General features: G+C 46.9%; 1 pseudogene; it reads left to right on the forward strand.

Moving 5' to 3' along the window:
* The window catches only part of LOC127912600 (caM kinase-like vesicle-associated protein), a 141965-nt pseudogene that overhangs the window by 90154 nt on the left and 27305 nt on the right, over window positions 1–24506 (forward strand).

Below are 24506 nucleotides of genomic sequence, written 5' to 3' on the forward strand. Positions count from 1 at the left end.
ACCTCTTGGACAGAGAGATTGGTTTGGTTTGGGGACTTTAACCTCTTGGACAGAGAGATTGGTTGGGTTCAGGACTTCAATCTCTTGGATAGAGAGATTGGTTGGGTTTGGGGACTTTAACCTCTTTTGACAGAGAGATTGGGTTTGGGGACTTCAACCTCTTGGATAGAGAGATTGGTTGGGTTTGGTGACTTTAACCTCTTGGACAGAGAGATTGGTAGGATTTGGGGACTTTAACCTCTTGGACAGAGAGATTGGATGGGTTCGGGGACTTTAACCTCTTGGACAGAGAGATTGGTTGTGTTCGGGAATTTAACCTCTTGGACAGAGAGATTGGTTGGGTTCTTTTAACCTCTTGGACAGAGAGATTGGTTTGGTTGGGGACTTTAACCTCTTGGACAGAGAGATTGGATGGGTTTGAGGACTTCAAGCTCTTGGACAGAGAGATTGGTTGGGTTCAGGGACTTCAATCTCTTGGATAGAGAGATTGGTTGGGTTTGGGGACTTTAACCTCTTGGACAGAGAGATTGGTTGGGTTTGGGGACTTTAACCTCTTTTGACAGAGAGATTGGATGGGTTTGGGGACTTCAATCTCTTGGATAGAGAGATTGGTTGGGTTTGGGGACTTTAACCTCTTGGACAGAGAGATTGGTTGGGTTTGGGGACTTTAACCTCTTTTGACAGAGAGATTGGATGGGTTTGGGGACTTCAACCTCTTGGATAGAGATTGGTTGGGTTTGGTGACTTTAACCTCTTGGAGAGAGAGGTTGGGTTCGGGGACCTTAACCTATTGGACAGAGAGATTGGTTGGGTTTGGGGACTTTAACCTCTTGGACAGAGAGATTGGTTGGGTTCGGGGACTTTAACCTCTTGGACAGAGAGATTGGTTGGGTTCGGGGACTTTAACCTCTTGGACAGAGAGATTGGTTGGGTTCGGGGACTTTAACCTCTTGGACAGAGAGATTGGTTGGGTTCGGGGACTTTAACCTCTTGGACAGAGATTGGTTGGGTTTGGGGACTTTAACCTCTTGGACAGAGAGATTGGTTGGGTTTGGGGACTTTAACCTCTTTTGACAGAGAGATTGGATGGGTTTGGGGACTTCAACCTCTTGGATAGAGATTGGTTGGGTTTGGTGACTTTAACCTCTTGGACAGAGAGATTGGTTGGGTTTGGGACTTTAACCTCTTGGACAGAGAGATTGACTTTAGGACAGAGAGATTGGTTGGGTTCGGGGACTTTAACCTCTTGGGTTTTTGGTTTGGGGACTTTAACCTCTTGGACAGAGAGATTGGTTGGGTTCAGGGACTTCAATCTCTTGGATAGAGAGATTGGTTGGGTTTGGGGACTTTAACCTCTTTTGACAGAGAGATTGGATGGGTTTGGGGACTTCAACCTCTTGGATAGAGGATTGGTTGGGTTTGGTGACTTTAACCTCTTGGACAGAGAGATTGGTAGGATTTGGGGACTTTAACCTCTTGGACAGAGAGATTGGATGGGTTCGGGGACTTTAACCTCTTGGACAGAGAGATTGGTTGGTTCGGGGACTTTAACCTCTTGGACAGAGAGATTGGTTGGGTTCGGGGACTTTAACCTCTTGGACAGAGAGATTGGTTTGGTTCAGAGATTGGTTGGGTTTGGGGACTTTAACCTCTTGGACAGAGAGATTGGTTGGGTTCAGGGACTTCAATCTCTTGGATAGACTTTTTAACCTCTTGGACAGAGAGATTGGTTGGGTTTGGGGACTTTAACCTCTTTTGACAGAGAGATTGGATGGGTTTGGGGACTTCAATCTCTTGGATAGAGAGATTGGTTGGGTTTGGGGACTTTAACCTCTTGGACAGAGAGATTGGTTGGGTTTGGGGACTTTAACCTCTTTTGACAGAGAGATTGGATGGGTTTGGGGACTTCAACCTCTTGGATAGAGAGATTGGTTGGGTTTGGGGACTTTAACCTCTTGGACAGAGAGATTGGTTGGGTTCGGGGACTTTAACCTCTTGGACAGAGAGATTGGTTGGGTTTGGGGACTTTAACCTCTTGGACAGAGAGATTGGTTGGGTTCGGGGACTTTAACCTCTTGGACAGAGAGATTGGTTGTTCGGGGACTTTAACCTCTTGGACAGAGAGATTGGTTGGGTTCGGGGACTTTAACCTCTTGGACAGAGAGATTGGTTGTGTTCGGGGACGTTAACCTCTTGGACAGAGAGATTGGTTGGGTTTGGGGACTTTAACCTCTTGGACAGAGAGATTGGTTGGGTTTGGGGACTTTAACCTCTTTTGACAGAGAGATTGGATGGGTTTGGGGACTTCAACCTCTTGGATAGAGAGATTGGTTGGGTTTGGTGACTTTAACCTCTTGGACAGAGAGATTGGTTGGGTTCGGGGACTTTAACCTCTTGGACAGAGAGATTGGTTGGGTTTGGGGACTTTAACCTCTTGGACAGAGAGATTGGTTGGGTTTGGGGACTTTAACCTCTTGGACAGAGAGATTGGTTGGGTTTGGGGACTTTAACCTCTTGGACAGAGAGATTGGTTGGGTTCGGGGACTTTAACCTCTTGGACAGAGAGATTGGTTGGGTTCGGGGACTTTAACCTCTTGGACAGAGAGATTGGTTGGGTTCGGGGACTTTAACCTCTTGGACAGAGAGATTGGTTGGGTTCGGGGACTTTAACCTCTTGGACAGAGAGATTGGTTGGGTTCGGTGACTTTAACCTCTTGGACAGAGAGATTGGTTTGGTGCACAACGTATCCTACAGAAATTAAATGACTCACTTGCTGGGTGTCAGTTTTATAAAGGGCATTTCTATCAGAAACACTGTCTGAACTTTCACTTTACTCACTGTCTCTTTCAAAGGAGTTAATTGACACTGCAATGCTTGTTCTTTATTGGTATAGGTGTTGATTGACAATGTAATGTTTGTCTCTGATAGGTGGATGCCGCCATGCCATTTGGGTGCCTTGCCCTGCGAGATGGGCGGAACTTAGACGACATCTCTGATGTCACCGACAAGTACGAGATTGGACAGGTCCTCAAAGCGTAAGCACCATGTTATACTATGGACACCGTACACATTAGTAGAGGGTTGGCCAGCCACCCTTCAAATAGGCTAAGGGCGTCTCAAATGACTACCTATTCCCTGCATAGTGCACTACATTTAACCAGAGCCCCATCGGTCCTATATAGGGCACTACATTTAACCAGATCCCCATGGGTCCTGTATAGTGCACTACATTTAACCAGATCCATATGGGTCCTATATAGGGCACTACATTTAACCAGAGCCCCATGGGTCCTATATAGGGCACTACATTTAACCAGAGCCCCATGGGTCCTATATAGGGCACTACATTTAACCAGATCCCTATGGGTCCTGTATAGTGCACTACATTTAACCAGATCCCTATGGGTCCTGTATAGGGCACTACATTTAATCAGAGCCCTATGGGTCCTATATAGTGCACTACATTTAATCAGAGTCCTATGGGTCCTGTATAGTGCACTACATTTAACCAGATCCCTATGGGTCCTGTATAGTGCACTACATTTAACCAGATCCCTATGGGTCCTGTATAGTGCACTACATTTGGGACGTAGTCTAAATGTAACAGAATTCAGCTCTATAGAGTATGCAGCTGTTCCTCTGTATCTTAGATTTAATTTCCCAGTTCCTCCTGCACCCTGCAGTTCCTCCTGTACCCTGCAGTTCCGGGCTCCTCCTCTGTCAGTTAACCGAGCGAGGTGATAATCTGATGCACTGACCGAGTTATGACCGACACACGCAGCTCAGTGTGCTGCTGCCATATGGCAACAACAACATCTGGACGCTATGCTCCGTGTTTTATATAACACAAAGATACACACGCACACACACACACACACACACGATGTCAGGCTGAGGTAAAGGGGAAACCATGTGGTCATATTCATTATTCATGATGTCAGGCTGAGGTAAAGGGGAAACCATGTGGTCATATTCATTATTCATGATGTCAGGATGAGGTAAAGGGGAAACCATGTGGTCATTATTCATGATGTCAGGCTGAGGTAAAGGGGAAACCATGTGGTCATATTCATTATTCATGATGTCAGGCTGAGGTAAAGGGAAACCATGTGGTCATATTCATTATTCATGATGTCAGGCTGAGGTAAAGGAGAAACCATGTGGTCATATTCATTATTCATGATGTCAGGCTGAGGTAAAGGGGAAACCATGTGGTCATATTCATTATGTCAGGCTGAGGTAAAGGAGAAACCATGTGGTCATATTCATTATTCATGATGTCAGGCTGAGGTAAAGGAGAAACCATGTGGTCATATTCATTATTCATGATGTCAGGCTGAGGTAAAGGGAAACCATGTGGTCATATTCATTATTCATGATGTCAGGCTGAGGTAAAGGGGAAACCATGTGGTCATATTCATTATGTCAGGCTGAGGTAAAGGAGAAACCATGTGGTCATATTCATTATTCATGATGTCAGGCTGAGGTAAAGGGGAAACCATGTGGTCATATTCATTATTCATGATGTCAGGCTGAGGTAAAGGGGAAACCATGTGGTCATATTCATTATTCATGATGTCAGGTTGAGGTAAAGGGGAAACCATGTGGTCATATTCATGATGTCAGGTTGAGGTAAAGGGGAAACCATGTGGTCATATTCATTATTCATGATGTCAGGCTGAGGTGGTCATATTCATGATGTCAGGCTGAGGTAAAGGGGAAACCATGTGGTCATATTCATTATTCATGATGTCAGGTTGAGGTAAAGGGGAAACCATGTGGTCATATTCATTATTCATGATGTCAGGCTGAGGTAAAGGGGAAACCATGTGGTCATATTCATTATTCATGATGTCAGGCTGAGGTAAAGGAGAAACCATGTGGTCATATTCATGATGTCAGGCTGAGGTAAAGGGGAAACCATGTGGTCATATTCATTATTCATGATGTCAGGCTGGGGTAAAGGGGAAACCATGTGGTCATATTCATTATTCATGATGTCAGGTTGAGGTAAAGGGGAAACCATGTGGTCATATTCATGATGTCAGGCTGAGGTAAAGGGGAAACCATGTGGTCATATTCATGATGTCAGGCTGAGGTAAAGGAGAAACCATGTGGTCATATTCATTATGTCAGGCTGATGTGTGGTCATATTCATGATGTCAGGCTGAGGTAAAGGGAAACCATGTGGTCATATTCATTATTCATGATGTCAGGCTGAGGTAAAGGGGAAACCATTTGGTCATATTCATTATTCATGATGTCAGGCTGAGGTAAAGGAGAAACCATGTGGTCATATTCATGATGTCAGGTTGAGGTAAAGGGGAAACCATGTGGTCATATTCATTATTCATGATGTCAGGCTGAGGTAAAGGGGAAACCATGTGGTCATATTCATTATTCATGATGTCAGGCTGAGGTAAAGGGGAAACCATGTGGTCATATTCATTATTCATGATGTCAGGCTGAGGTAAAGGAGAAACCATGTGGTCATATTCATTATTCATGATGTCAGGCTGAGGTAAAGGGGAAACCATGTGGTCATATTCATGATGTCAGGCTGAGGTAAAAGGGGAAACCATGTGGTCATATTCATGATGTCATGAGGTAAAGGGGAAACCATGTGGTCATATTCATGAGGTTGAGGTAAAGGGAAACCATGTGGTCATATTCATTATTCATGATGTCAGGCTGAGGTAAAGGGAAACCATGTGGTCATATTCATTATTCATGATGTCAGGCTGAGGTAAAGGGAAACCATGTGGTCATATTCATGATGTCAGGTTGTGGTCATATGGGGGAAACCATGTGGTCATATTCATTATTCATGATGTCAGGCTGAGGTAAAGGAGAAACCATGTGGTCATATTCATTATTCATGATGTCAGGCTGAGGTAAAGGGGAAACCATGTGGTCATATTCATTATTCATGATGTCAGGCTGAGGTAAAGGGGAAACCATGTGGTCATATTCATTATTCATGATGTCAGGCTGAGGTAAAGGGGAAACCATGTGGTCATATTCATGATGTCAGGTTGAGGTAAAGGGGAAACCATGTGGTCATATTCATGATGTCAGGTTGAGGTAAAGGGGAAACCATGTGGTCATATTCATTATTCATGATGTCAGGCTGAGGTAAAGGGGAAACCATGTGGTCATATTCATGATGTCAGGTTGAGGTAAAGGGGAAACCATGTGGTCATATTCATGATGTCAGGCTGAGGTAAAGGGGAAACCATGTGGTCATATTCATTATTCATGATGTCAGGCTGAGGTAAAGGAGAAACCATGTGGTCATATTCATTATTCATGATGTCAGGTTGAGGTAAAGGGGAAACCATGTGGTCATATTCATTATTCATGATGTCAGGCTGAGGTAAAGGAGAAACCATGTGGTCATATTCATTATGTCAGGCTGAGGTAAAGGGGAAACCATGTGTTCATATTCATTATTCATGATGTCAGGTTGAGGTAAAGGGGAAACCATGTGGTCATTATTCATGATGTCAGGTTGAGGTAAAGGAGAAACCATGTGGTCATATTCATTATTCATGATGTCAGGTTGAGGTAAAGGGGAAACCATGTGGTCATATTCATTATTCATGATGTCAGGCTGAGGTAAAGGGGAAACCATGTGGTCATATTCATTATTCATGATGTCAGGCTGAGGTAAAGGAGAAACCATGTGGTCATATTCATTATTCATGATGTCAGGCTGAGGTAAAGGGGAAACCATGTGGTCATATTCATTATTCATGATGTCAGGCTGAGGTAAAGGGGAAACCATGTGGTCATATTCATTATGTCAGGCTGAGGTAAAGGGGAAACCATGTGGTCATATTCATTATTCATGATGTCAGGCTGCTGATTCCTGTCAATATTATTGCAATGGAAGTTGGGATTTGTCTGTCAGTATTTGGTGTTTAGTATTTTATCTCAAGTGTATGGAGTTGAAGCCACTCTTCATCGTCTCCAGTGTACATGTGTAAAAACGGGGCGTTTCTATGATCTGTGGAGGGTGTTTTCCTGCTCTGCACAACGCTCAAAATGATCATAGAGTTTCAAAATCGCTGTTTTTAAAAACGTAATACTTGTTTCTACAAAACATAGAAATGTTTAGTTTTCACGTATGTAGCCCTGGTATTGTGCTGGAGATAATGACTGAGGTAGATCCTGGTGTTGTGCTGGAGATAATGACTGAGGTAGATCCTGGTATTGTGCTGGAGATAATGACTGAGGTAGATCCTGGTGTTGTGCTGGAGATAATGACTGAGGTAGATCCTGGTATTGTGCTGAGATAATGACTGAGGTAGATCCTGGTATTGTGCTGTAGATAATGACTGAGGTAGATCCTGGTGTTGTGCTGAGATAATGACTGAGGTAGATCCTGGTGTTGTGCTGGAGATAATGACTGAGGTAGATCCTGGTATTGTGCTGAGATAATGACTGAGGTAGATCCTGGTATTGTGCTGAGATAATGACTGAGGTAGATCCTGGTATTGTGCTGGAGATAATGACTGAGGTAGATCCTGGTGTTGTGCTGAGATAATGACTGAGGTAGATCCTGGTATTGTGCTGGAGATAATGACTGAGGTAGATCCTGGTATTGTGCTGTAGATAATGACTGAGGTAGATCCTGGTGTTGTGCTGGAGATAATGACTGAGGTAGATCCTGGTGTTGTGCTGTAGATAATGACTGAGGTAGATCCTGGTATTGTGCTGTAGATAATGACTGAGGTAGATCCTGGTATTGTGCTGTAGATAATGACTGAGGTTGAAAAGTCTCCATCCAGCCCACTTTCTGTCTTTCTGCCAGAAAGTGGTTGTGTGTTAATGCTTTTGCAGACACAAATGCATTTTGGCATGCGTGTTTCTCTGTGTCTGCTCTGCCTTGTTTTGTTTTAAAGCCATTTAAAACATGTCGGTCTGCCTAATATGGCCCTAACCTTGCGTTTTTGTCCGCTGGGAATGTTAACAGAGATTGAGGAGTGCTGCTTTAAAATGCATCTGTCCTGATTATGTTCTCCTCTGCCTCCTTACTCTTTTGCTCTATCACTGTCTCTCACCTTCTCTTCTCTCTCTCAACCCTCTCTCTTCACTCTCTACCTTCTCTCTTCTCCCTCTCCTCCCTCTATTCTCTCTCTCAACCCCCTCTCTTCACTCTCTACCTTCTCTCTTCTCTCTCTCAACCCTCTCTCTTCACTCTCACCTTCTCTTCTCTCTCTCAACCCTCTCTCTTCACTCTCACCTTCTCTTCTCTCTCTCAACCCTCTCTCTTCACTCTCACCTTCTCTTCTCTCTCTCAACCCTCTCTCTTCACTCTCTACCTTCTCTCTTCTCCCTCTCCCCACTCCCTGTCTGCAGGAAGGAGTTCTGTGAGCTGTGTATGGCTAAAGACAGACAGACCAACAAGGTCTTTGTCTGTAAGAAGTTTCTGAAGAAGGACGGGAGGAAAGTACGCAAGGCTGCCAAGAATGAAATCCTGATCCTCAAAATGTACGTGATCCCCTGATGTACAGAGAGACAGACCCCCTCTCTGTTGAAATTATGCTTTCCTCCTGTATCTGAGTAGAAGTTGAAATTGTAGCAGCTAATAACAGGACATGTAATGCTATCACTGAGGGTATCGCTAATGAGGCCCACAGTGTCTGACAGTTTTTGCTTCTCAGTTTTCTACAATGACGACAAACAGGTCTTAATTTAAAGGAACAAACCAGCAGTCACTTTCATATGATGTCAGTCACTACATGGTACTTCCATATGATTTCAGTCACTGCAGGGTACTTCCATATGATTTCAGTCACTGCAGGGCACTTCCATATGATTTCAGTCACTGCAGGGTACTTCCATATGATTTCAGTCACTGCAGGGTACTTCCATATGATTTCAGTCACTACATGGTACTTCCATATGATTTCAGTCACTGCAGGGTACTTCCATATGATTTCAGTCACTGCAGGGTACTTCCATATGATTTCAGTCACTGCAGGGTACTTCCATATGATTTCAGTCACTGCAGGGTACTTCCATATGATTTCAGTCACTGCAGGGTACTTCCATATGATTTCAGTCACTGCAGGGTACTTCCATATGATTTCAGTCACTGCAGGGTACTTCCATATGATTTCAGTCACTGCAGGGTACTTCCATATGATTTCAGTCACTGCAGGGTACTTCCATATGATTTCAGTCACTGCAGGGTACTTCCATATGATTTCAGTCACTGCAGGGTACTTCCATATGATTTCAGTCACTACATGGTACTTCCATATGATTTCAGTCACTGCAGGGTACTTCCATATGATTTCAGTCACTGCAGGGTACTTCCATATGATTTCAGTCACTGCAGGGTACTTCCATATGATTTCAGTCACTGCAGGGTACTTCCATATGATTTCAGTCACTGCAGGGTACTTCCATATGATTTCAGTCACTGCAGGGTACTTCCATATGATTTCAGTCACTACATGGTACTTCCATATGATTTCAGTCACTGCAGGGTACTTCCATATGATTTCAGTCACTGCAGGGTACTTCCATATGATTTCAGTCACTGCAGGGTACTTCCATATGATTTCAGTCACTGCAGGGTACTTCCATATGATTTCAGTCACTGCAGGGTACTTCCATATGATTTCAGTCACTGCAGGGCACTTCCATATGATTTCAGTCACTGCAGGGTACTTCCATATGATTTCAGTCACTGCAGGGTACTTCCATATGATTTCAGTCACTACATGGTACTTTCATATGATTTCAGTCACTACAGGGTACTTCCATATGATTTCAGTCACTGCAGGGTACTTCCATATGATTTCAGTCACTGCAGGGCACTTCCATATGATTTCAGTCACTGCAGGGTACTTCCATATGATTTCAGTCACTGCAGGGCACTTCCATATGATTTCAGTCACTGCAGGGTACTTCCATATGATTTCAGTCACTGCAGGGTACTTCCATATGATTTCAGTCACTGCAGGGTACTTCCATATGATTTCAGTCACTGCAGGGTACTTCCATATGATTTCAGTCACTGCAGGGTACTTCCATATGATTTCAGTCACTGCAGGGTACTTCCATATGATTTCAGTCACTGCAGGGCACTTCCATATGATTTCAGTCACTGCAGGGTACTTCCATATGATTTCAGTCACTGCAGGGTACTTCCATATGATTTCAGTCACTGCAGGGTACTTCCATATGATTTCAGTCACTGCAGGGTACTTCCATATGATTTCAGTCACTGCAGGGTACTTCCATATGATTTCAGTCACTGCAGGGTACTTCCATATGATTTCAGTCACTACATGGTACTTCCATATGATTTCAGTCACTACAGGGTACTTCCATATGATTTCAGTCACTGCAGGGTACTTCCATATGATTTCAGTCACTGCAGGGTACACTTCCATATGATTTCAGTCACTGCAGGGTACTTCCATATGATTTCAGTCACTGCAGGGTACTTCCATATGATTTCAGTCACTGCAGGGTACTTCCATATGATTTCAGTCACTGCAGGGTACTTCCATATGATTTCAGTCACTGCAGGGTACTTCCATATGATTTCAGTCACTGCAGGGTACTTCCATATGATTTCAGTCACTGCAGGGTACTTCCATATGATTTCAGTCACTGCAGGGTACTTCCATATGATTTCAGTCACTGCAGGGTACTTCCATATGATTTCAGTCACTGCAGGGTACTTCCATATGATTTCAGTCACTGCAGGGTACTTCCATATGATTTCAGTCACTGCAGGGTACTTCCATATGATTTCAGTCACTGCAGGGTACTTCCATATGATTTCAGTCACTGCAGGGTACTTCCATATGATTTCAGTCACTGCAGGGTACTTCCATATGATTTCAGTCACTACATGGTACTTCCATATGATTTCAGTCACTGCAGGGTACTTCCATATGATTTCAGTCACTACATGGTACTTCCATATGATTTCAGTCACTACATGGTACTTCCATATGATGTCAGTCACTGCAGGGTACTTCCATATCATTTCAGTCACTGCAGGGTACTTCCATATGATTTCAGTCACTGCAGGGTACTTCCATATGATTTCAGTCACTGCAGGGTACTTCCATATGATTTCAGTCACTACATGGTACTTCCATATGATTTCAGTCACTGCAGGGTACTTCCATATGATTTCAGTCACTGCAGGGTACTTCCATATGATTTCAGTCACTGCAGGGTACTTCCATATGATTTCAGTCACTGCAGGGTACTTCCATATGATTTCAGTCACTACATGGTACTTCCATATGATTTCAGTCACTGCAGGGCACTTCCATATGATTTCAGTCACTGCAGGGTACTTCCATATGATTTCAGTCACTGCAGGGTACTTCCATATGATTTCAGTCACTACATGGTACTTCCATATGATTTCAGTTACTGCAGGGCACTTCCATATGATTTCAGTCACTGCAGGGTACTTCCATATGATTTCAGTCACTACATGGTACCTCCATATGATTTCAGTCACTGCAGGGTACTTCCATATGATTTCAGTCACTACATGGTACTTCCATATGATTTCAGTCACTGCAGGGTACTTCCCATATGATTTCAGTCACTACAGGGTACTTCCATATGATTTCAGTCACTGCAGGGTACTTCCATATGATGTCAGTCACTACATGGTACTTCCATATGATTTCAGTTACTGCAGGGCACTTCCATATGATTTCAGTCACTGCAGGGTACTTCCATATGATTTCAGTCACTGCAGGGTACTTCCATATGATTTCAGTCACTACAGGGTACTTCCATATGATTTCAGTCACTACAGGGTACTTCCATATGATTTCAGTCACTGCAGGGTACTTCCATATGATTTCAGTCACTGCAGGGTACTTCCATATGATTTCAGTCACTGCAGGGTACTTCCATATGATTTCAGTCACTGCAGGGTACTTCCATATGATTTCAGTCACTGCAGGGTACTTCCATATGATTTCAGTCACTGCAGGGTACTTCCATATGATTTCAGTCACTGCAGGGCACTTCCATATGATTTCAGTCACTGCAGGGTACTTCCATATGATTTCAGTCACTGCAGGGTACTTCCATATGATTTCAGTCACTGCAGGGTACTTCCATATGATTTCAGTCACTGCAGGGTACTTCCATATGATTTCAGTCACTACATGGTACTTCCATATGATTTCAGTCACTACATGGATGTTGTTCCCACTGTGACTGGGTTCATCAGGAAGTGCGTAGAGGATGTTGTTCCCACTGTGACTGGGTTCATCAGGAAGTGCGTAGAGGATGTTGTTCCCACTGTGACTGAGTTCATCAGGAAGTGTATAGAGGATGTTGTTCCCACTGTGACTGAGTTCATCAGGAAGTGCGTCGAGGATGTTGTTCCCACTGTGACTGAGTTCATCAGGAAGTGTATAGAGGATGTTGTTCCCACTGTGACTGAGTTCATCAGGAAGTGTATAGAGGATGTTGTTCCCACTGTGACTGAGTTCATCAGGAAGTGCGTCGAGGATGTTGTTCCCACTGTGACTGGGTTCATCAGGAAGTGGGTAGAGGATGTTGTTCCCACTGTGACTGGGTTCATCAGGAAGTGCGTAGAGGATGTTGTTCCCACTGTGACTGGGTTCATCAGGAAGTGCGTAGAGGATGTTGTTCCCACTGTGACTGGGTTCATCAGGAAGTGCGTAGAGGATGTTGTTCCCACTGTGACTGGGTTCATCAGGAAGTGCGTCGAGGATGTTGTTCCCACTGTGACTGGGTTCATCAGGAAGTGCGTAGAGGATGTTGTTCCCACTGTGACTGGGTTCATCAGGAAGTGCGTAGAGGATGTTGTTCCCACTGTGACTGGGTTCATCAGGAAGTGGATAGAGGATGTTGTTCCCACTGTGACTGGGTTCATCAGGAAGTGGATAGAGGATGTTGTTCCCACTGTGACTGAGTTCATCAGGAAGTGCGTAGAGGATGTTGTTCCCACTGTGACTGGGTTCATCAGGAAGTGGATAGAGGATGTTGTTCCCACTGTGACTGAGTTCATCAGGAAGTGGGTAGAGGATGTTGTTCCCACTGTGACTGGGTTCATCAGGAAGTGCGTAGAGGATGTTGTTCCCACTGTGACTGGGTTCATCAGGAAGTGAGTAGAGGATGTTGTTCCCACTGTGACTGAGTTCATCAGGAAGTGGGTAGAGGATGTTGTTCCCACTGTGACTGGGTTCATCAGGAAGTGGGTAGAGGATGTTGTTCCCACTGTGACTGAGTTCATCAGGAAGTGGGTAGAGGATGTTGTTCCCACTGTGACTGGGTTCATCAGGAAGTGCGTAGAGGATGTTGTTCCCACTGTGACTGGGTTCATCAGGAAGTGCGTAGAGGATGTTGTTCCCACTGTGACTGAGTTCATCAGGAAGTGCGTAGAGGATGTTGTTCCCACTGTGACTGGGTTCATCAGGAAGTGCGTAGAGGATGTTGTTCCCACTGTGACTGGGTTCATCAGGAAGTGCGTAGAGGATGTTGTTCCCACTGTGACTGGGTTCATCAGGAAGTGGGTAGAGGATGTTGTTCCCACTGTGACTGAGTTCATCAGGAAGTGAGTAGAGGATGTTGTTCCCACTGTGACTGGGTTCATCAGGAAGTGCGTAGAGGATGTTGTTCCCACTGTGACTGGGTTCATCAGGAAGTGGGTAGAGGATGTTGTTCCCACTGTGACTGGGTTCATCAGGAAGTGCGTAGAGGATGTTGTTCCCACTGTGACTGGGTTCATCAGGAAGTGGGTAGAGGATGTTGTTCCCACTGTGACTGGGTTCATCAGGAAGTGCGTAGGGGATGTTGTTCCCACTGTGACTGGGTTCATCAGGAAGTGCGTAGAGGATGTTGTTCCCACTGTGACTGAGTTCATCAGGAAGTGGATAGAGGATGTTGTTCCCACTGTGACTGGGTTCATCAGGAAGTGGGTAGAGGATGTTGTTCCCACTGTGACTGGGTTCATCAGGAAGTGCGTAGGGGATGTTGTTCCCACTGTGACTGGGTTCATCAGGAAGTGCGTAGAGGATGTTGTTCCCACTGTGACTGGGTTCATCAGGAAGTGGGTCGAGGATGTTGTTCCCACTGTGACTGGGTTCATCAGGAAGTGCGTAGAGGATGTTGTTCCCACTGTGACTGGGTTCATCAGGAAGTGGGTCGAGGATGTTGTTCCCACTGTGACTGGGTTCATCAGGAAGTGGGTAGAGGATGTTGTTCCCACTGTGACTGAATTCATCAGGAAGTGCGTCGAGGATGTTGTTCCCTGTGTGATGATTAGAACTTATCCAAACCAGAAACTATGGATATAAGGCAGCATTCGCAGAAAACTGAAAGAGCAAACAACCACATTTCACGACGGCAAGGTGACTGGGAACATGGACGAGAACAAACAGTGCCCTCCGTAGGGAAATCAGACGGGAAATCGTCAGTACAGAGACAAAGTGGAGTCGCAATACAACGACTCAGACACTAGACGTAATGTGTCAGTTTCTCCAGACAATAACGGACTATAGAGGGAAAACCAGCCACGTCGCGGACACCGACGCTTTGCTCCAGGACAATCTAAACACCTTCTTCGCCCTCTTCGAGGAAAACACAGTACTGCCAATGCAGGCCACCGCCGCTCTCGTTCTCCGTGGCCGACGTGAGTAAGACATTTAAGTGTGTTAACCTTCGCATGGCTGCCGGCCCAGACGGCATCCCTAGCTGTGTCAGAGCACGTGCAGACCAGCTGGCTGGAGTGTTTTTACAGATAGGTTTACGGACAAATTGTTACGTGGCCCAGGGAACTAACAAAGTGTCACTGACCAACAACCAGAACGAAACAGATTGGGTTCTAGGAAGGGTTCTGAAAAACACTCATGAGGGGGGTCCACTGAAAGTTGACTAGCAACAACAACTGGAACCTAAAAGACCCCCACTAGCAAAACAAAACCAGATAAAGGATTGTTGGTATTGAACTCTAAATAGGGAACTGAAGCTGTTAACCCTCTGCATCTATCAAGACAACGGGAGCACTGGGACAACCAGTGTTAATAAACAGCACCTGGGCAGGTGAAACCCCTTCCCACTAACGAGGTGGCACCAATCGGTGCAAAGGAGCTATATGCTCCAACGTCGACCTCAAAACATAAATGGAAAAACCTGTAACAATATTCAATCTTTCCCTATCCAAGTCTGCTGTCCCCACGTCCATCAAGATGTCCACCATTGTTCCTATACCCATAAAAGCGAAGGTGACTGCACTAAATTATTATTGCCCGGTAGCACACAATTCAGTCATCATGAAGTGCTTTGAGAGACTAGTTAAGGATCCTATCACCTCCAACCTATCTGACACCCTAGACCCACTTCAATTTGCTTACAGCCCAAATAGATCCATCGACAATACAATCGCCTGCACACTGCCCTATCTCATCTGGACAAGAGGGATACCTATGTAAGAATGCTGTTCACCGACTACAGCTCAGCCTTCAACACCATGGCTGCATGGCCTCACATATTTTCAACTCAATCATACATTTTTCAGACAACACAACAGTGGTAGGTTTGATTACCAACAACGACAAGGTGAGGGCTTCAGGAGACAGCAGAGGGAGCACTCCCCCGTCCACATCAACAGGGAAACAGGGAAAATCTTCAAGTTCCTCGGCGTGCACATCACCGACAACCTTAAATGGTCCATCCTACCTCAGGAGGATGGACTGGTTCCTGTTTCTGAGTCAGAATCTCTCCTTCGTTGGTTCCTGTTCCTGTGTCTGAATCTCTCCTTCGTTGGTTCCTGTTTCTGAGTCTGAATCTCTTCTTCGCTGCTTCCTGTTTCTGAGTCTGTCCTCCACTGGTTGTTCTTCCCAAATGCCACCCTTTTCCCTGTATAGTGCACTACTTCTGAGCAGGACCCATAGGCACTGAATAAGGTGCCATATGGGACTCAGTGTAACACTTGGTTAATATAAAAATGTGTCTCCTCCTCTGGCTGTTCCAGGGTCAACCATCCAAACATCCTCCAAATGATCGACACTTTCGAGACGCGGAAGGAGTACTTCATCATCCAGGAGCTGTGAGTACAGGGGCGGGGGGCTGGGGGGGGTGGCTATCTGTGCTAATACAGGATACAGGACTAATAGTAGGGGGGAGGGGGGTGCTATACTGCTAATACAGGATACAGGACTAATAGTAGAGGGGGAGGGGGGTGCTAATCTACCTTCGCTAATCCAGGATACAGGACTAATAGTAGAGGGGGTTCCTATTTCGTGTCTGAATACAGGATACAGGACTAATTCTGTGTCTGAATCTCTATCGGCCAGCTAATACAGGATACAGGACTAATAGTAGAGGGTTCCTGTTTCTGTGCTGAATCTCGGCCAGCTAATTCAGGATACAGGACTAATAGTAGAGGGGGAGGTTCCTGTTTCTGAGCTAATACTCCAGGTTGTTCAAATGCCACTAATAGTAGGGGGGACTACTTCTGGGGAGCTATAGGCACTGAATAAGGTGCCAGGATACAGGACTAATAGTAACAGGGGGTTAATATAAAAATGTGCTATCCTCTGGCCCAGGGTAATACAGGATACTCCAAATGACTAATAGTAGAGGGGGAGTACTTCATCAGCCAGGAGCTGGATACAGGGGCGGGGGGCTGGGGGGGGGTAGCTATACGGCCAGCTAATACAGGATACAGGACTAATAGTAGAGGGTGAGGGGGGTAGCTATACGGCCAGCTAATACAGGATACAGGACTAATAGTAGAGGGTGGGTAGCTATACCAGGCCTTAGCTAATACAGGATACAGGACTAATAGTAGAGGGGGGAAAACGGCCAGCTAAGACAGGATACCAGGCCTTAGAGGGGGAGGGGGGTAGCTATAAGGCCAGCTAAACAGGATACAGGACTAATAGTAGAGGGGGGGGTAGCTATACGGCCAGCTAATACAGGATACAGGACTAATAGTAGAGGGGGGTAGCTATACGGCCAGCTAATACAGGATACTGGACTCTAGTAGAGGGGGGTAGCTATACTGGCCAGCTAATACAGGATACAGGACTAATAGTAGAGGGGGGTAGCTATACGGCCAGCTAATACAGGATACAGGACAATTAGTAGAGGGAGGCCTGCTCCTTAAACCAGGCCTTAAGGGGCTTGAGGGAAACCAGGCCTTAAGAGGCTTGAGGAAAACCAGGCCGTAAGAGGCTTGAGGGAGACCAGGCCTTAAGAGGCTTGAGAGAAACCAGGCCTTAAGAGGCTTGAGGGAAACCAGGCCCTGGTCTGTTCTTTCCTCTCTGTCCCTCTCTCTCTGTCCCTCTCTCTCTGTCCCTCTCTCTCTGTCCCTCTCTCTCTGTCCCTCTCTCTCTCTGTCCCTCTCTCTCTGTCCCTCTCTCTCTGTCCCTCTCTCTCTGTCCCTCTCTCTCTCTCTGTCCCTCTCTCTCTCTGTCCCTCTCTCTCTGTCCCTCTCTCTCTGTCCCTCTCTCTCTGCCCCTCTCTCTCTGTCCCTCTCTCTCTGTCCCTCTCTCTCTGTCCCTCTCTCTCTCTGTCCCTCTCTCTCTGCCCCTCTCTCTCTGTCCCTCTCTCTCTGTCCCTCTCTCTCTCTGTCCCTCTCTCTCTCTGTCCCTCTCTCTCTGTCCCTCTCTCTCTGTCCCTCTCTCTCTCTGTCCCTCTCCCTCTCTGTCCCTCTCTCTCTGCCCCTCTCTCTCTGTCCCTCTCTCTCTGTCCCTCTCTCTCTCTGTCCCTCTCTCTCTGTCCCTCTCTCTCTGTCCCTCTCTCTCTCTGTCCCTCTCTCTCTGTCCCTCTCTCTCTGTCCCTCTCTCTCTCTGTCCCTCTCTCTCTGTCCCTCTCTCTTTGTCCCTCTCTCTCTGTCCCTCTCTCTCTCTGTCCCTCTCTCTTTGTCCCTCTCTCTCTGTCCCTCTCTCTCTTGTCCCTCTCTCTCTGTCCCTCTCTCTCTGTCCCTCTCTCTTTGTCCCTCTCTCTCTGCCCCTCTCTCTCTGTCCTCTCTCTTTGTCCTCTCTCTCTGTCCCTCTCTCTCTGTCCCTCTCTCTTTGTCCCTCTCTCTCTGTCCCTCTCTCTTTGTCCCTCTCTCTTTGTCCCTCTCTCTCTGTCCCTCTCTCTGTGTCCCTCTCTCTCTGTCCCTCTGTCTCTCTCTCTTTGTCCCTCTCTCTCTGTCCCTCTCTCTCTGTCCCTCTCTCTCTCTGTCCCTCTCTCTCTGTCTCTCTCTCTTTGTCCCTCTCTCTCTGTCCCTCTCTCTCTGTCCCTCTCTCTCTGTCCCTCTCTCTCTGTCCCTCTCTCTCTGTCCCTCTCTCTCTCTGTCCCTCTCTCTTGTCCCTCTCTCTTTGTCCCTCTCTCTCTGTCCCTCTCTCTTTGTCCTTCTCTCTTGTCCCTCTCTCTCTGTCCCTCTCTCCCTCTCTCTGTCCCTCTCTCTTTGTCCCTCTCTCTCTGTCCCTCTCTCTCTCTGTCCCTCTCTCTCTGTCCTCTCTCTGTCCCTCTGTCTCTCTCTGTCCCTCTCTCTCTGCCCCTCTGTCTCTGTCTCTCTCTCTTTGTCCCTCTCTCTCTGTCCCTCTCTCTTTGTCCCTCTCTCTTTGTCCCTCTCTCTCTGTCCCTCTCTCTTTGTCCCTCTCTCTTTGTCCCTCTCTCTCTGTCCCTCTCTCTGTGTCCCTCTCTCTCTGTCCCTCTGTCTCTCTCTCTTTGTCCCTCTCTCTCTGTCCCTCTGTCTCTGTCTCTCTCTCTTTGTCCCTCTCTCTCTGTCCCTCTCTCTTTGTCCCTCTCTCTCTGTTTCTCTCTCTTTGTCCCTCTCTCTCTGTCCCTCTCTCTCTGTCCCACTGTCTGTCCCTCTCTCTCTTTGTCCCTCTCTCTCTGTCCCTCTCTCTTTGTCCCTCTCTCTCTGTCTCTCTCTCTTTGCCCCTCTCTCTCTGTCCCTCTCTCTTTGTCCCTCTCTCTCTGTCCCTCTCTCTCTGTCCCTCTCTCTCTGTCCCTCTCTCTTTGTCCCTTCTCTCTCTGTCCCTCTCTCTGTCCCTCTCTCTTCCCTCTCTCCCTGTTCTCTCTTTGTCCTCTCTCTCTGTCCCTCTCTCTGTCTCTGTCTCTCTCTCTTTGTCCCTCTGTCTCTGTCCCTCTCTCTTGTCCTTCTCTCTTTGTCCCTCTCTCTCTGTCCTCTCTTCTGTCCCTCTCTCTTTTGTCCCTCTCTCTCTGTCCCTCTTGTCCCTCTCTCTTTGTCCCTCTCTCTCTGTCCTCTCTTTGTCTCTCTCTCTTTGTCCCTCTCTCTCTGTCCCTCTCTTTGTCCCTCTCTCTGTCCCTCTCTCTTTGTCCCTCTCTCTCTGTTCCTCTCTTTTGTACCTCTCTCTTTGTCCCTCTCTCTTTGTCCCTCTCTCTTTGTCCCTCTCTCTTTGTCCCTCTCTCTTTGTCCCTCTCTCTCTGTCCCTCTGTCTCTTTCTCTCTCTCTTTGTCCCTCTCTCTTTGTCCCTCTCTCTTTCACTCTCTCTTTGTCCCTCTCTCTTTGTCCCTCTCTCTCTCTGTCCCTCTCTCTTTGTCCCACTGTCTGTCCCTCTGTCTCTGTCTCTCTCTCTTTGTCCCTCTCTCTTTGTCCCTCTCTCTCTGTTCCTCTCTTTGTACCTCTCTCTTTGTCCCTCTCTCTCTGTCCCTCTCTCTCTGGGCCTCTCTCTCTGTCCCAGCAACAAGGCTGGCTGGAAATAACATCAAAATTGATGAGGCACAGTAACAATTAACAAGTAACAAACAATGAGAATTATTATTAAAATCATACGGCATGACTTGTCCACACACACACACACACACACACACACACACACACACACACACACACACACACACACACACACACACACACACACACACACACACACACACACACACACACACATGCACACACACACACACACACACACACACACATACATACACACACACACACATACACACATACACACATACACACACTCACACACATACACACATACACACATACACACACATACACACATACACACACACACACACACATACACACACACACCACACACACACACACGCACACATACACACATACAGGCATGCACACATACACACACACACACACACACATACACATACACACACACACACATACACACATACACATACACACACACACACACACACACACACACACATACACACATACACATACACACACATACACACACACACACACACACACACACACACACACACACACATACACACACACACATACATACACACACACATACAGGCACACACACATACACACATACACCTACACTTTTTTAATCAAGTAGTTTACAGAAATGATAGCGTCTAACAGCTCATTGGGTTAGCTCCTGGCTCAGAGGGCTCTTATTGGATAGCTGCTTTAATAATTTGTTTGAAACAGATTGTTATGGGATATATAAAACAGGACATTAATGATAAGAGAGACCAGGGGTAATGATGATAGAGAGACCAGGGGTAATGATGAGAGAGAGACCAGGGGTAATGATGAAAGAGACCAGGGGTAATGATGAGAGAGAGACCAGGGGTAATGATGAGAGAGAGACCAGGGGTAATGATGAGAGAGACCAGGGGTAATGATGAGAGAGAGACCAGGGGTAATGATGAGAGAGACCAGGACCAGGGGTAATGATGAGAGAGACCAGGGGTAATGATGAGAGAGACCAGGGGTAATGATGAGAGAGACCAGGGGTAATGATCAGAGAGCCAGGGTAATGATGAGGGAGCCATTGGACCAGGGGTGATGATGAGAGAGACCAGGGGTAATGAGATAGAGACCAGGGGTAATGATGAGAGAGGCCCGGGAGCCATTGTTCCAGGGGTAATGATGAGAGAGGCCCGGGAGCCATTGTTCCAGGGGTAATGATGAGAGAGAGACCAGGGGTAATGATGAGAGAGACCAGGGAGCCGTTGTTCCAGGGGTAATGATGACAGAGACCAGGGGTAATGATGAGAGAGACCAGGGGTAATGATGAGAGAGACGAGGCAGCCGTTGTTCCAGGGGTAATGATGAGAGAGACCAGGGATAATGATGAGAGAGACCAGGGGTAGCCATTGTTCCAGGGGTAATGATGAGAGAGACCAGGGAGCCGTTGTTCCAGGGGTAATGATGAGAGAGACCAGGGGTAATGATGAGAGAGACCAGGGATAATGATGAGAGAGACCAGGGGTAATGAGAGAGAGACCAGGGGTAATGATGAGAGAGGCCAGGGGTAATGATGAGAGAGACCAGGGGTAATGATGTTACATACCAGGGGTAATGATGAGACAGACCAGGGGTAATGATGAGAGAGACCAGGATTAATGATGTTAGAGACCAGGGGTAATGATGAGAGAGACCAGGGAGCCGTTGTTCCAGGGGTAATGATGAGAGAGACCAGGGGTAATGATGAGAGAGACCAGGGAGTCGTTGGACCAGGGTAATGAGAGAGAGACCAGGGGTAATGATGAGAGAGACCAGGGAGTCGTTGGACCAGGGGTAATGATGAGAGAGACCAGGGGTAATGATGAGAGAGACCAGGGGTAATGATGAGAGAGACCAGGGGTAATGATGAGAGAGAGACCAGGGGTAATGATGAGAGAGAGTCCAGGGGTAATGATGAGAGAGACCAGGGGTAATGATGAGAGAGAGACCAGGGTAATGATGGGAGAGAGACCAGGGGTAATGATGAGAGAGACCAGGGGTAATGATGAGAGAGAGACCAGGGGTAATGATGAGAGAGACCAGGGGTAATGATGAGAGAGACCAGGGGTAATGATGAGAGAGAGACCAGGGGTAATGATGAGAGAGACCAGGTATAATGATGAGAGAGAGACCAGGGGTAATGATGAGAGAGACCAGGGGTAATGATGAGAGAGACCAGGGGTAATGATGAGAGAGACCAGGGGTAATGATGAGAGAGAGACCAGGGGTAATGATGAGAGAGACCAGGGGTAATGATGAGAGAGACCAGGGGTAATGATGAGAGAGAGACCAGGGGTAATGATGAGAGAGACCAGGGGTAATGATGAGAGAGACCAGGGGTAATGATGAGAGAGACCAGGGGTAATGATGAGAGAGACCAGGGATAATGATGAGAGAGAGACCAGGGGTAATGATGAGAGAGACCAGGGGTAATGATGAGAGAGAGACCAGGGGTAATGATGAGAGAGACCAGGGGTAATGATGAGAGAGACCAGGGGTAATGATGAGAGAGACCAGGGAGCCATTGGACCAGGGGTGATGATGAGAGAGACCAGGGGTAATGAGATAGAGACCAGGGGTAATGATGAGAGAGGCCCGGGAGCCATTGTTCCAGGGGTAATGATGAGAGAGGCCCGGGAGCTATTGTTCCAGGGGTAATGATGAGAGAGAGACCAGGGGTAATGATGAGAGAGAGACCAGGGGTAATGATGAGAGAGAGACCAGGGGTAATGATGAGAGAGAGTCCAGGGGTAATGATGAGAGAGACCAGGGGTAATGATGAGAGAGACCAGGGGTAATGATGAGAGAGAGACCAGGGGTAATGATGAGAGAGACCAGGGGTAATGATGAGAGAGAGACCAGGGGTAATGATGAGAGAGACCAGGGGTAATGATGAGAGAGAGACCAGGGGTAATGATGAGAGAGACCAGGGGTAATGATGAGAGAGACCAGGGGTAATGATGAGAGAGAGACCAGGGGTAATGATGAGAGAGACCAGGGGTAATGATGAGAGAGACCAGGGGTAATGATGAGAGAGAGACCAGGGGTAATGATGAGAGAGACCCGGGAGCCATTGTTCCAGGGGTAATGATGAGAGAGACCAGGGGTAGCCAGGGGTTGTTCCAGGGGTAATGATGAGAGAGACCAGGGGGTAATGATGAGAACCATTGACCAGGGGTAATGATGAGAGAGAGACCAGGGGTAATGATGAGAGAGAGACCAGGGGTAATGATGAGAGAGAGACCAGGGGTAATGATGAGAGAGACCAGGGATGAATGATGAGAGAGAGACCAGGGTAATGATGAGAGAGACCAGGGGTAATGATGAGAGAGACCAGGGTATGATGAGAGAGACCAGGGGTAATGATGAGAGAGAGACCAGGGGTAATGATGAGAGAGACCAGGGGTAATGATGAGAGAGACCAGGGGTAATGATGAGAGAGACCAGGGGTAATGATGAGAGAGAGACCAGGGGTAATGATGAGAGAGACCAGGGGTAATGATGAGAGAGAGACCAGGGGTAATGATGAGAGAGACCAGGGGTAATGATGAGAGAGACCAGGGGTAATGATGAGAGAGACCAGGGGTAATGATGAGAGAGACCAGGGGTAATGATGAGAGAGACCAGGGGTAATGATGAGAGAGAGACCAGGGGTAATGATGAGAGAGACCAGGGGTAATGATGAGAGAGACCAGGGGTAATGATGAGAGAGAGACCAGGGGTAATGATGAGAGAGACCAGGGGTAATGATGAGAGAGAGACCAGGGGTAATGATGAGAGAGACCAGGGGTAATGATGAGAGAGAGACCAGGGGTAATGATGAGAGAGAGACCAGGGGTAATGATGAGAGAGACCAGGGGTAATGATGAGAGAGACCAGGGGTAATGATGAGAGAGAGACCAGGGGTAATGATGAGAGAGACCAGGGGTAATGATGAGAGAGAGACCAGGGGTAATGATGAGAGAGACCAGGGGTAATGATGAGAGAGAGAGTCCAGGGGTAATGATGAGAGAGACCAGGGGTAGCCGATGAGAGAGAGACCAGGGGTAATGATGAGAGAGACCAGGGGTAATGATGAGAGAGACCAGGGGTAATGATGAGAGAGAGACCAGGGGTAATGATGAGAGAGAGACCAGGGGTAATGATGAGAGAGACCAGGGGTAATGATGAGAGACCAGGGAGCCATGATGGAGACCAGGGGTATGAGAGAGAGACCAGGGGGTAATGATGATGATGAGAGAGAGACCAGGGGTAATGATGAGAGAGAGACCAGGGGTAATGATGAGAGAGACCAGGGGTAGATGAGAGAGACCAGGGGTAATGATGAGAGAGACCAGGGGTAATGATGAGAGAGACCAGGGGTGAGATACCAGAGAGAGAGACCAGGGGTAATGATGAGAGAGACCAGGGGTAATGATGATAGAGACCAGGGGTAATGACCAGGGAGTCGTTGGACCAGGGTAATGATGAGAGAGACCAGGGGTAATGATGAGAGAGACCAGGGAGTCCCAGGGGTAATGATGAGAGAGACCAGGGGTAATGATGAGAGAGAGCCAGGGGTAATGATGAGAGAGACCAGGGGTAATGATGAGAGAGAGACCAGGGGTAATGATGAGAGAGACCAGGGGTAATGATGTTAGAGACCAGGGATAATGATGAGAGAGGGGTAATGATGAGAGAGACCAGGGGTAATGATGAGAGAGACCAGGGGTAATGATGAGAGAGAGACCAGGGGTAATGATGAGAGAGACCAGGGTAAGAATGATGAGAGAGACCAGGGGTAATGAG

The sequence above is a fragment of the Oncorhynchus keta genome, chromosome 27 (genome assembly GCF_023373465.1).
Source record: "Oncorhynchus keta strain PuntledgeMale-10-30-2019 chromosome 27, Oket_V2, whole genome shotgun sequence".
Classification (NCBI taxonomy): domain Eukaryota; kingdom Metazoa; phylum Chordata; class Actinopteri; order Salmoniformes; family Salmonidae; genus Oncorhynchus; species Oncorhynchus keta.